This window comes from Mesocricetus auratus, unplaced genomic scaffold (genome assembly GCF_017639785.1).
Source record: "Mesocricetus auratus isolate SY011 unplaced genomic scaffold, BCM_Maur_2.0 Super-Scaffold_2245, whole genome shotgun sequence".
Classification (NCBI taxonomy): domain Eukaryota; kingdom Metazoa; phylum Chordata; class Mammalia; order Rodentia; family Cricetidae; genus Mesocricetus; species Mesocricetus auratus.
This window is the reverse complement of record NW_024429180.1, coordinates 17841070-17852010: the sequence shown is the minus strand read 5'-3', so window position 1 is coordinate 17852010 and position 10941 is coordinate 17841070. Positions and strand designations below refer to the sequence as shown.

Here is a 10941-nt window from a genome sequence, read left to right as displayed (position 1 = left end):
AGAGTGGCACTGTTTGAAAGTATTAGGAGGATTAGGAGATGTGGTCCTCTGGAGGAAGTGTGTCACTGGGGGTGTGTGTGAGGTTTCAAAAGCCCAGTCCATGCCCAGTCCTCCCAGTCCCTTCCAGGTCCCTTCCTTTCCCTCTCTCATTAGAAAAGAACAGGCTTCTAAGATATAACAACCAAACACGACAAAATAAAATATGGTAAACTGAGGCAAAAACTATTGTATCGAACTTGGACATGGCAAGTCAACGGGAGGAAAAGAGTCCCAAGAGCAGGCACAAGAGCCAGAGACTCACTCGTTCTCACAGTCCAGAGTCATATAAAAACACTAAACTAATAGTTATACACCCAGAGGACCTAGTGCAGGCCCACGTTTGTCCAGCACTTGCTGCTTCAGTCTCTGTGGTGAGCTCACATGTGCCTTGCCCAGTTGACTCAGAGGGTCTTGTTTTACTGTTGTCTTTCTGTCTCCTCTTCTGCAGGAGCCAAAGCAAATACGGATCTGTGAAGACAGCAGGCGGCTGCAGCAGGAAGCACCACACATCACCTCACTGACTTTAATTCAGTTGTCAGTGTGGTGCTTGGCAGGCAGCAAATCCAAATTTTTCATTTTGAAACATTCCGGAATTTTGCTAACAGTTCAATTCATGACTCACTGAGTCCACAGATGTGGGGTCCATGGATACGCTGGCTGCAGCTTATGTTTAGGGAAGGAAGGTGTGTTGGGGACAGATGGCATGGTTTTAAACCTGTCGATTGTGAGGGGTCTCTGATTCATGCAATGGGAGCCCGCAGCCGGTGAGTGTAAGTGTCATTCTGGAGAACGGGTGATGCCATAGCTGTGAATGGATGTGCTAGTGATTTGCACACAACCCAGCCTTTGCTGGCTGCTCCTCAGCTTCCTGAGCCTGAACGTTTTCTTCTCTCATGCTACTTCTTTTCTCTCGGTCTTTTCTTCCATTTTATGTCTTATTTGTTCACATTCTGTTTTCATCTTTTCTCAATTTTTCCTTCATTCTCTGCACATTTTTTACTCACACACAGCCAAACATAAGCAGAGAGAAAGCCCAGGTTGGATGTTTCTATCAGGTCCCTCCCCTTGGAGCTTGGGACCCCACAGAAGCGGGGAGGAGGAATTGTAGGAGTCAAAGGTATCAAGGATACCATAAGAACACATCCCACAGAATCATCTAAGCATGGCTCATATGGACTTCAGAGACTGAAGTCACAAACACAGACCCCTCGTGGGTCTGTGGTAGGTTCCTTGCATATATGTTACAGTTGCGTGCCTTGTTCTTGTGGGACCTAACAGTGGGAGCAGGACTGTCTCTGATTCTTTTGCCTACTCTTAGGACCCTTTTTCTCCTACTAGATTGCTCTTTTAGCTCAATTAGAGGCTTTGTGCCTAGTCTTATTACATCTTGTTATGCAGTGTTTAGCAGATGCCACTGGGAGACCTGTTCTTTTCTGAAGGGAAATGGAGGAAGCATGGATCTGGGGGAGAGGCGAGGTAAGAGGAGTAGAGGGAGGAAACACTTCAGTTGGGGTGTATTGTGTGAGAGAAGAATAAAAAAATGTAAATGGGGCGTTGGTGGCGCACGCCTTAAATCCCAGCACTCGGGAGGCAGAGGCAGGCGGATCTCTGTGAGTTCGAGACCAGCCTGGTCTACAAGAGCTAGTTCCAGGACAGCCTCCAAAGCCACAGAGAAACCCTGTCTCGAAAAACCAAAAAAAAAATGTAAATGTATGATATAATAAAGATCACTCATGAAAAAGATGCAATTTGGCATAATATGTATAAAATAACCTCCAGGGAAAAGAAAGTTATTAAAAATAAGGAACAGACAGGTAAATAATTTGCCTGTGCTTAGATTAAGACATCTATTCATCACAGGACACCATTAAAACGTGACAATACAGTCGTGTTTTACAGAGCTCAGCCCTGCTGCTTTGTAATCCTATTTGTTTTTCTGGCCTACTCAGAAAAGCATGACTTTCCCCTTCCTTTTTTCTAGTCCTTTCCTAGGAACACTTTCCTCACACTTTTGTCTTCCCTAACACAGGATTTCACTTTCTCTAAAGTTCCCCTGCTCAGCATGTGGCGGCCTGCTGCCACCTGCCTGGCCTCCTTGTGGCATATTCCTTGTCTTAGTGGTACTGGTGTGAAGAGACACCATGACCATGGCCACTCCGATAAAGGAAAACATTTAATTGGGGCTGGCTCACAGTTCAGAGGTTTACTCCATTGTCTTCATGGAGGGAAGCAGGGTGGCAGACAGGCCGACACGGTGCTGGACAAGGAGCTGAGAGTTCTGCATCTGGATCCACAGGCAGGAGGAACAGTCAGCGAGCCACGGGCCTGGTTTGAGCATCTGAGTCCTCAAAGCCCAACCCCAGTGACACATTTCCTCTAACAAGGCCACTCCTCCTAACAGTGCCAGTCCCTGTGGGCCTATGGGGGCCATTTCCTCTCATGTGACACAATATTAGGGAAAAAATTAGGTGAACAAAAGACTTGGACTTAGAAAAAAATTAATCACTTTTAAATTAATGAAGATAAAACTGGAATGAAAAGGGTGTAGGCAAAAGATGGGTAGAGCTTCTTATAAGAAGATAAATAGCTACGAATGTATGAATATTGGTATCTTCACTGGAAACAGGAAATGCAAAATTAAGAGAACAATGAAATAGGGTTTCCCATCCATTAGGTTGGCAAACAGTAATATGCTGGGCATATTCGATGTCTGTTGAGAAATCTCCTGTAGGTAACCTCAATTAATCTTACTAGGTCACACACGCATGACACATAAAGACATGAAGGTAGGGGTAATAATTAGGGAAAGGGTATTAATGGGAGGGGGCCAAGAGAAGAAATGGGGTGAATATGAGTTACATACATCATGTATGAAAAAATCTCATAATGAGCGCTATTATTACCTATAATTTATGTATATTTGAAAAAACTTTCTAAACAAATCTCTCATGTGTAACTGATGGAATTGTGAACCGGATGTTTCAGAAAACAATTTGGCGTTATAAAGCTTAGCATTTGTCAACCTGGAAATTGAGCTTCTACAAAACACTTTCAAAATGCTCCCACATATTGCCTGCTTTTAGCAGGATTAATTATAGCAGCAATAACATGAAACAGTACATGTTACTGAACTCAGGGGAATGAGTAAGTTACAGTGGTGAGAATTAGTGCACTGTAGTTGCAAGGTCTATGTGAATTAACTGTTAAGAGTATAGTATTTGGTCAAAATATCAGACTATAGTGCTTAATATCAATTAGCCTAATCATAAAACCGTGGCATTTCACAGCGTGTTGCTTAGGCATATGTACATGTTGCAAAAGTCTCATTGCATAGATTTCAAACTGCCGTTTGTTCTGGAAGGAGGTTTCCTGAGGCAACAGGGAGAATATAGCAAAGAGACAGCTGCTAGGCTCCTTCACGGTGGTAGAAAGCAGATGATTTTATTTGTACTTATGATCCATGCGCTGGTTACATGTTACATGTGTTTGTATTTCCACAGAAATAAAAATGAATCAAATGGAGAACAGACAGCATCAGGTCCAGAATGGGTACCCATCTCAGTTGTCAGACCAGCTGTCATGGGATCGCAGAGCCTGCATGGCTCAAGTTATCTTTCTTGACAGTGACCCCAAATGCCAAGATAGCAATGCTGGCGATTTATTGTGGCATGTTGTTGTTACATTTCGTTACTGCTCATTATTGCTGAGGTCTTCCTGAGCCTAACTCATAAGCTGAACTTCACCGAGTGTTGGTCTGCGTTTGAACAAACCACATACCTACAAGGTCTGGCGCTTCATACGGTTTTGACGTGCGGTGGGGTTTTAGGAAGTCAGCCCTTGGAACAACAGGGACTAGGTCATACGTTCTGGGGCTGGCTATCAAGTCTACTGCTTTTGACCAAGTTTCTTTGCCGAAGTCCCCTAAATTGTAAAAGGGGGATAAAGAGAAAAATCTTCATAGAATTTTTGTATTCAATGTGTAACATTTTCAGGATCTCATTTCCTGAGCCTGTTTATGTTCTTTTAGGTTTCTGAGGAAGGATTTTGCTATGACCTTGAAGTTTAGGCAATCCTCCTGCCTGAGTTTCTCCAGTGGAGGTATTATTGGTGTGTACCTCACTTCCTGTCTCCCAGTTATGTTCTTATTTAATAGACTCGTTTTCCAATATAACATTACTTCACAGTAAAGGTCTTTTTAAAGAAATTCTTAGATTGCTATTGTACGGAGCTAATGACATTATCTTCATTTTATAGATCAGTAAAATGATACATAGTAAGTTTTACAATTGGTACAAGCTCTTTCTTAAGCACACATGCCAGGCTCTGCATAATGCCAAGTTCTGCTATCTACCACCAGCCCGCGTTTTACCTGACCAGGTTAGCCTCAGCAAAGCACAGGGCAGACTGGCATTTTGCGTGGTAGTTATTGTACTCTGGCTTTGGGTTTCACACTTATTTCTTGTGTCTTCAGGTGATATTACTTAGCACTCTGTTCAACCCTGAGATGTATACTCAGTGGTGTTTTGTTGAGCTAAAAAGCAGTACAAAGCTACTTTGACAGAAAATAAAACCATTTCTGTTTCTATCACTGCCCTCATTGCCCTGATAAGGAATAATTGTGAGATGATGGTTTTTATAGAACCTGCAGTTGGAAAGTCTCCCAGGTGTGCTTTGACTGGATTCAGCTCATTTTCCCAGTCATGAGAATCTTTCCCTTAAGCGTCTGTAATGCTAATCGTACCCTGTTGGGGTTGGTCCAGAAGTCTCACAGGATGGGACTAATTGGCCAAGCTAGGAAAGTACTGACAACCTGAAACAAGTTGGTCACAGGGTAAGCAAAACAACCTTTGCTGCTTGGGCCTTCACCATCCTTCTTTGCTCCAAACTGGGTGGAGACAGGGACAGCTGGTTACCATTTCCACAATAACAGGCATCGCATATCTGAGGACTGTTTTCATGTCCTTGTCATTTTTCTCCTTGGGCTAAATGACGGACTTTTTCTACAGATTCATATTACCTAGAGTATTGCTCTCACTGTTCCCAGGGTAGGGGAGTGGGAGGGTGCTGGAAAGTTCTGCCCCCACGGAATTAGAGATGTTTCTAGTTCCTTTCACCTTTGCCGGTCGGCCTTGTTTCCCAAGCCTTTAATTATCTGTATTGATTTGCTTTGAACACTGGGCAAATTCGCAATGCCCCCTGTGATTTGCGGAGACCAGAAATGTGCATAAGATTTAACTATTAGGTGACTGTGCCCCAAGACATGAAGTAAGATCCCATGGGGGCTCTGGGGACCTGCCGCTACTACTTTTATACTGATTTGCAAATTTTTAATTGCAACCTCTTGAAACGATTACCATACCATTGTGGATTCCAGCTTTCCGTGCAGAGGGTTATGACTCTGGAGATGTGGCTGGAGTTGAGATGGGATCCTCATTACAAGAAGCAGGACTGTCCTCAAGTGACTCCGCTCTTTATTAATCTCTGCGGTGTAGCATTTTAAAACTATGCTTGATCTTGTGTTTATAAATAGTTTTCACAACAGAAAATATGGGCTGCATGTATTCCATAATTCTAATCATCTGCTCCTCAAATCTGCCTTTTATTAAGTTGCACTTAAAGTACTTTTGCTAGGGAAAAAAAAAAGTCACGCTTGCCAATTGCTCTCTCACACATGTTTGTTTGGGAATTCAAGCTCATGTCATTGTGACCTTGTTCCTTGGTTTGAATCTTTTCACTATCTAAACATAGGAAATGTTTTCTTGGAACAGGTGTTTAGAAATATCTGGGGAACAGTTTACGAAAAACGAGTTGGCTTTGTGCTTCTAGCTCAGGCCCTGGAAATACTTAACCATTTAGTATTTTGCTTTTGAAATACTGTGTCATTAATGGTCTAGACACCACCGACAGCTGTTCAAATTCAATCCAAGTGGGCCTGGTTTCTGCCTTATTTATTTATCATGTCCAGCTAAATTTGAGTAATCTTGGCTTGAGTCCTTAACGGGGGATTAGAAGATACCCATTGTTGGTTTTGCTTTTTTTCAAAGTCCAAACCCATGTAAAGTTTTCTACAGGAGTTCAATTATTAGCTTCATGCAAACAATTGTAGTCATTTTTAAAAATCTGTTGTTCTTTATAGAGTGGTCAGTCATCCTTGCCAAAAATTTAGGAGAAATGAATTGTTGAATGAATGTGAATGGAAGTTTACATTGAAATATGAACTCTTAAATATAGAACTTTGTGTTTCCCACCTCCCTGCTGCCCTCATTGTACGCTGTCACATGGAAATCTATAGCTGCTTTCACAGTGAGGACACTAACTTGAATTGTAGACATATGTAAAAACATGGTTTTTCTGTCTTGGTCATTAATACTTAATTGCATACATTTCTTTGAAGCTGGTGATGGCATTAAAGTCTGTTTCCTCTTGGCTATGGTTTGATAGTTAATTTGTCAAAAGAATAGTAAAATTTTAAATATACTTCCACGGCACACAATCATGAAAACACTGAACTTTTCTGTGTGGTTTTAAATTTAAGAATAATATTTTTATATTTGCACTGAAGAATTGGTTTACATTTGCCTCCATCACATGAATGATTTTGAAGTAGCCATATATTATCATAAGATCATGTGTTAGGCAGATTTTCATTGCTGTGACAAAAATACCTGAGCAAGTCAACATGTAGGAAGAGACACAAATTTTGGTTGACTGCTTTAGCTATAGCACCTTGAGCCCTTGCTCTGTGTGGTGGTTTGAAAGAAAAAGAGCCCCGTAGGGAGTGGCACTATTAGGAGGTGTGGTTTTGTTGGAGTAGGTATGGCCCTATTGGGAGAAGCGTGTCATTGTGAGGGTAAGCTTTGAGGTCTCCTTCGTTCAAGCTACACTCAGTGTGGTACATTGCTTCCTGATGGCCTTCGGATCAAGACGTAGAACTCTCAGCTCCTACTCCAGCACTATGTCAGTCTGCACATGGCCATGCCTTCCATCATGGTGATGATAATGCACTATGAAAGTGCAAGCCAGCCCCAATTAAATGTTTTCTTTCATAAGAGTTGCCATGGTCATGGTGTCTCTTCACAGCAATAGAAACTCACTAAGATACTATGTGCAGAATATCACAATGTGGACTGTGTATGGTAAGGCAAAGAGGCTCATCACATAGGTCCAGAAGGTGGATTGAAGGCATGTATATAGGTATAAGATATGGTCCCCTAGGACTAAATCCTTTTAGCTATGTCCCACCTAACAAATCTCCATCATCTCCCAATAGCCCATTAAACAATGAAGCAATTAATGAATTACTCCACTGATAATGTCAGAGCCCTTATGATCCAGCCACTTCCCAAAACTGGACTTCTGAACATTGCTTCCAGATTGTAACAGCTCATTTTGAATTGAATTTTGTAAATACTATTGTTCTACCTGGCTTTCAATGGTCTCAGTGATTTTTAAAGGATGTAGTCCCTGCTTGTTCTTGACCAAATCCTCATGTATGGTTGTTTAAAATTGAGCTATGTTTGGAATATGATCAGATATCATATATTTTGGAAATTATTTTTAAAAGTAGATTTTAAATAAACAAATAGGTATATGATGTGGTACATATATTAATTAGCTTGATTTAATCATCCTATAATATCTATATGCATCATTACATCATATTCTATCCTAGAAATATATATGTAACATATGTATGTATAATTTTTGGAAATTAAATCTCAACTTTTTTTAGAGTATGAAACATTGTGGCCTTTATGTATACTTTACAGTAGCATGTCAATATTCTTTTCATATTGTAAAATTACACTGCCAGCATGAAACCTTCATCAAAATGCTCTGTTGTTAGATAAAATCTTCTTAAAATGTAACTGTAAATGTTCCATCCCCTCCCTCTAAAGATGAAAATTCAAGTCCAAATTCATTATGAACCTGATATTCATTAACATACAGCAAATGATCCAAATACTTTCCATCTACTTAAGATAACTTTATTGTAGTCAACTACTGCTACTACTGTTCACACACATCTGCAGTATTGCTACTGTGGTTTTCTGCCAATATTTTCCCCTCAGAGTCTACACAGCTGCCCACCTACCTACCCAGCTAACATGTGCTCATTCACTTAGTTCACAGATGCCCTTTAAGTACTCACACTGTGAAGGAAATTGTGTCAGCCTGTATTTACATGAGTCTTATAGCTGCCTGCCCTTCGGTGATCCCTCAGTAACACCACCTCTTTTTCAGGATGAATGATGCTGTGGTGTGAGCCTGCACCTGTTGCAGCTATATTTACCACTGACTTTGGAAGCCATCTACACTCATGGGCATGAAGGCAGATCTTTATTAACTCCTCCAATGACAATGATGATAATAGCTAACATTCATTAAAACTATGTATCAAACTGTGCTCTTAGAATTGTGTGTGTGTGTGTGTGTGTGTGTGTGCATATAATGCTTGTGACATGGCTAACTGCATAGAGTAGTAGACATAGAGTAGCATTGGAAGACTGAGCTTTGTCTGTGTAATTAAGAAGGAGAAAACACATGCTTAACTCAATTTATGTGGATGCTATGGGAACCAAATTATTTACAACCAGTACAACAATAGTGCCTTAGGTGAATGCAAATTCATACTGGCTCATGTTGATTTACAGCTGTTCAGCTTTGACAAAGCTCTTAGTTTCTTTTCCTGTTGCCATGATAAGATACCACAACAAAGATGACTTAAGGGAGAACGGGTTTATTTTGATTTGCAGTTCAAGAAGACACAGCAGGAAGCAGGGAAGACTTGGTGGCAGGAGAAGTCTAACTGGTCACATTGCATTCATACTGAGGAATCAGGCGTGAACAGGAAGTAGGGCCTGGGCTGTCTCAAGATCCACTCTCAGTAACTCATTTCATCCAGCATTGTTCCACAGCTGGGACCAAGCGTCCAAACCCACGAGCATCTCATTTTCAGACCAGACATGTTCTCTTTTCTCTAATTACTGAAGCTTTCCTTTCCTTATTTTCCACATGTTGTGTGAGACAGGGTAGCCCAGACTGTCTTTGAACTTGAAATTCTCCTCCAGCCTCCTGAGTGCAGAGATTGAAGGTCTGTGCCATCACACAGACTACTTTGCGATCATTTGCCTGAGCCTGGTGGGTCTGCGTCTCCTCTGTTCTGTATAATTGGTATTGATCACATTCACAACCCTGTGGTCACCAGCACATTTTGGTTCTTAGTAGCCCGGGCTTGTGAGTCGGCGGAATCAAGGTTTACTAGAAGAAATATCAACACTACCAGGAAGTGGTCTTGCCCAGCCTATGAGTCTGATTCATAGTCAAAAGAAATGAGGCATTTGTTAAGAGTATTGGGAAACTTAAAAAGCACTGGGGAATCAAACTCAAGGCCAGTTTTCTGGGCATAGGATTAGGAGTCAAACACAAGCCATCTATGAGTAAACCACTTCTCTACAGCTCTGAGTAGGAGAAATGAGTGGTGTGGAGTCACCTCTGCCTCTTGAATTCTGCTGCTCTTCCCTGCGACTGCACTGGAAGGAGAGACAGCGTGGGCTCTCGAGACCTTTGTTCTCATCTTGGTCTTTCTTCAGATGTAAAGCCTTGTACTCTGACTGCTATGAGTCTATCAATCTAGCCCCCATGACGTCTTTGAACTGACTATAGCTCTAAGTGCACCATTGCACAAACTATGTTTCTCCATTTTGTTCCTTTGTACAGTCTAGATCACATGCCTCCTTCTGTTTACCAACGGGGCCTGGGAAAATAAGGATCTTAACATCTTGAACTCCTCGAGTGGATGATGATTTTGGCAATAATCTTGAAATAGGGCAGGCCCCAAACATATTAAGAAGTTTAGAGCCATGTGTTGTACCTATCAGGTACCCACCACAGACAGTAAAATGTGCATTTACAGAAGAAATTCTACTTCATAGTCACTGGTAGGTTGCCCTTGGTCCAGGGCATGGTCTCCATCCGTGTGCACATGTGGACAGACTGCTTAGAAACAATGGGGTATTAAGACAAAAAATAAAAGGGGAGATGTTTGGGTGGATATAACTATAATAAGTACATTGTATACCAATATAAAATTATGAAAGAATAAATAAAAATAATTATGCAGATAAACTCCCCCTGTAATAGTTCCTCTGTCCAGAACCATCTGGTCTAAGTGCAGGCAGCCCCCAAGTGCCTTTATGGCCCTGACATTATTCCTGAGATGGCGTCCCACCTCCAGTGTTCAGACAGAGAATTCGAGATGCGGAAAACTTGTTGCCTTTACTACATACATCACAGACTCACAAGCTTCAGGACCAAGGGTATGAACGTAATTGTTGTAAGAAATTCTGTAGTCTTTCCATGATGCCATTTCCAGGAGGCTTTCTCTTGGATGAGTGCTCATTGAGTGGATACTGGTTCTAGTAACACAGCAGTTTCAAACATTTATCAACAACGGAGATCTCGTTGACATAATCTCATTTGGTCCTTGCAAGAAGCTTTTAAATACTGTTAAAATAATTTTTATGGATTTTGAGAAATTTGAGGATTGGCAGTAACTTGTGTCACTTTCTAAGTGAAAGATGAAAAATGATTTAATGTACACATGGTTTTTTAAATGATTGATGCCTTAAAATCTTCATCTGACTAGTATCTTAAGGTATTGTTTTATCTTAAAAGGAATCTGTGCTATAAGCCCTCCTCAAAATTTTTTCTTTCATGTGCAAATGGACAAAGAGGTACAAAATCAAACATGCACACATGCGCGTGCGCGCACACACACACGCGCACACACACACACACATGTCTCCATTTGGTGTTATAGGCAATTGAAGATTCATTTAATTTCTATATTAATTAATTTCTACATTAATATTAATATTGTCATATATAATTAATGGAAAG

General features: G+C 41.1%; 1 long non-coding RNA gene across 2 annotated transcripts; it reads left to right on the top strand.

Moving 5' to 3' along the window:
- The first annotated feature begins 690 nt into the window (after positions 1-690).
- On the top strand, positions 691-8428 carry LOC121141352. Of its 2 annotated transcripts, none has more exons than XR_005878247.1 (3): positions 691-803; positions 1438-1515; positions 8284-8428. It is a non-coding gene; the product is annotated as an uncharacterized LOC121141352 (long non-coding RNA). The 2 variants fall into 2 exon arrangements; XR_005878252.1 differs by having other exon boundaries at positions 691-809.
- Positions 8429-10941: the final 2513 nt, after the last annotated feature.